Consider the following 2,535-nt stretch of genomic DNA (forward strand, 5'->3'; position numbering starts at 1 on the left):
ATAAGCGGCATAGTTTGGCGGGGGCCCGGGGGGACACGCAGAGCCCAGAAGGGCCCGCGACGTCCCCAGGCCGGACGCAGCCTTGGCGCCCGGCCTGCCTCCCGCCGCCGCCTCCCGCCGCCGCCAGCCTGTCTGGGTCCCATGGGGACACGCAGAGCCCGGAAGGGCCCGCGACGTCCTCAGGCCGGACGCAACCTTGGCGCCCGGCCCCTATTCTAATTATTTTTATAAAACAGTCAATTGCCATTTCTCGTTTTGCTTGTAAAAATACCTTGCCCTTCTTGAAACACCTCCCAGACCAATCCAGTTAAGAATACTATACATGTCATCATCAACAGTTTATAAGCCCTCTCTATTTCTCACTAACATCCTGACTCTCTCTTGTTCACTTGCTATCCCCTTCTATCCTCTTCTCCTCACTCACCCCACTCCACATTGTCCCACTCACATTAAGTACTTTCACTGATTTTCATGTCCTCCGATTCAGCAGTTAGCTTTTTGAAAAAAGGTTATTTTTGAATTTACGTGTTCAGATAGATTTGTGTTTTATTCCTTTACAGTTTTTACATTTTTTCTTTTGTATTTTTTTATTTACATTTAATTGTTGTACATCTTCATGGGATGTATAATATGGATTTTCAAAGCATGCATATGGTGCGTAGTGGTCAAATCAAAGGTAATACCATATTCATCATTTTTATTTTTATGATGCTTAGATTGTTCCTTCTTTAATCATTGGGAGCCTCTCAAGTTCTAGAATCCTTTTGGTGTTATTCCTAGATAGATTTCTTGTTTTCTCAAATGGCAGAATATCTCAGGCTCGGCTAGTATATTTCCTGCCTAGATTGGAAAGGACCATTCCATTCAAAGGATTCTGGTTTCCTTTAGGAGGGATTAATATTTAGACCCTATACCCTAGGCATAGAAATATGTACTGCTGCTGATTGATTGGGTCATCGTTTCCTGGTATTTCAGAGAATGGAGCTTGGAAAGTTTTTTTTTCTTAAAAATATAGGAGTTTATATTGAAATTTCTAATTTAAATATAGACTATAGGGTTGTTTTATTTTAATTTTCAAACTTGGGTCTTAGAATGAAAGGCTTAGGTTCCCATGGCCTTAATATAATTATTTGCTACTTTATATACATGTAGTAGTTTCAGAATAATAACAACAATTTTTTTTGAGAGATTTTCACTGTAGGGCATATGCACTTGCCAGAGACAGAGGGAGACAGAGAGACATAAAATGAGAAATCACCCCCCAGGCAGGGGGATGGCTACACTGCAATCCCTTTTCCTATATTCTATATTCTCCTCTTGGGATTTTGGGCACGTATGCACACGCACATGTACTAGGAGTGAGTTTTAAGTTGCCAGATCTGGGACTTGAACCACGATTGACTATGTGAAAGTCCAATGACTCTAGTTTAAAAACTGTAAAGAATTCAAACACATACCTATCTAAACTTGTGAATTCAAAATTATGTTATTTTTAAAAAGAGCCAGTTGTGTCATCTGCCGGTCCCAATAACAACTTTTTTTTCTTTTTTGGAGAGGTTTTTGCTATAGGGCGCGTGTGCTCGCCAGACACACAGACAGAGAGACAGAGAGACAGAAAGCGAGAAATCACCCCCCGGGGGGATGGCCACGCCGCAATCTCTTCTCCTCCATTCTCCTCTCGGGATCCTGGGCACGCATTCACATGAGCCCGGTGTGAGTTTAAGCCACTGGGTCCGGGACTCAAACCACGGTCGATTATGTGGGAGTCCAGCGACATAGCCATTACACTAACTGCTGGTCCCAACAACAAATATTTTTTGTAACAACATGAAGCCTAAAACCGGTGTAAGCTGTTTTTGGTTTTCAGGTAATTTTGTTTTTATGGTATATGTAACTAAAGATGTGCTTTGAAATTATTTGTTTTAAAGTCACTTTTCATGGTTTATCTTTGTGTGGTTCTACTACCAACTTGATACACAGAATAATTTGTTTAATTTAGATTTTTATTTTTTGAGTGGTTTTTTTGCCTTAGGATGCAAATACTTGGCTGGAGAAAGAGGAAGGGAGAGAGCTACAGTGAGAGAGAAAGTGAGAAATCATCTCCTGGGGGGCTGGCTGTGCTACAGTCCCTTCTCCTCCCAGGATCTTGGGCACACACACACACTTACTTGGCATGAGTTTTAAGCCACTGGGCCTGAGACTCGAACCACTGTTGTCCATATGGGAATCCAACAATATAACTGCTGTGCCATCTGCTGGCCACATTAGTGTTTGCTTTTTGTGAACTGCTTTCTAAAATTTTCTTTTAAAATTATATAAAATGGGGGGGGGACCAGCAGTTAGCGTAATAGCTAATGTCGCTGGACTCCCACGTAGTCGACCGCGGTTCGAGTCCCGGACCCGGTGGCTTAAATTCATGCCAGGCGTGTGTGCGGGTGTGCCCAGCATCCCGAGAGGAAGATGGAGGAGAAGGGATTGCGGCGTGGCCATCCCCCCGGGGGGTGATTTCTCGCTTTCTATCTCCCTGTCTCTCTC

The 2,535-nt window shown here is 43.2% G+C and overlaps 1 protein-coding gene across 1 annotated transcript in view; it reads left to right on the top strand.

The window, feature by feature from the left end:
* DMXL2 (Dmx like 2) overlaps positions 1–2,535 on the top strand; it is a gene marked incomplete in the record, with an annotated part of 190,092 nt that overhangs the window by 140,711 nt on the left and 46,846 nt on the right.

Source organism: Tupaia chinensis, unplaced genomic scaffold (genome assembly GCF_000334495.1).
Source record: "Tupaia chinensis unplaced genomic scaffold, TupChi_1.0 Scaffold146140_1, whole genome shotgun sequence".
NCBI lineage: Eukaryota > Metazoa > Chordata > Mammalia > Scandentia > Tupaiidae > Tupaia > Tupaia belangeri.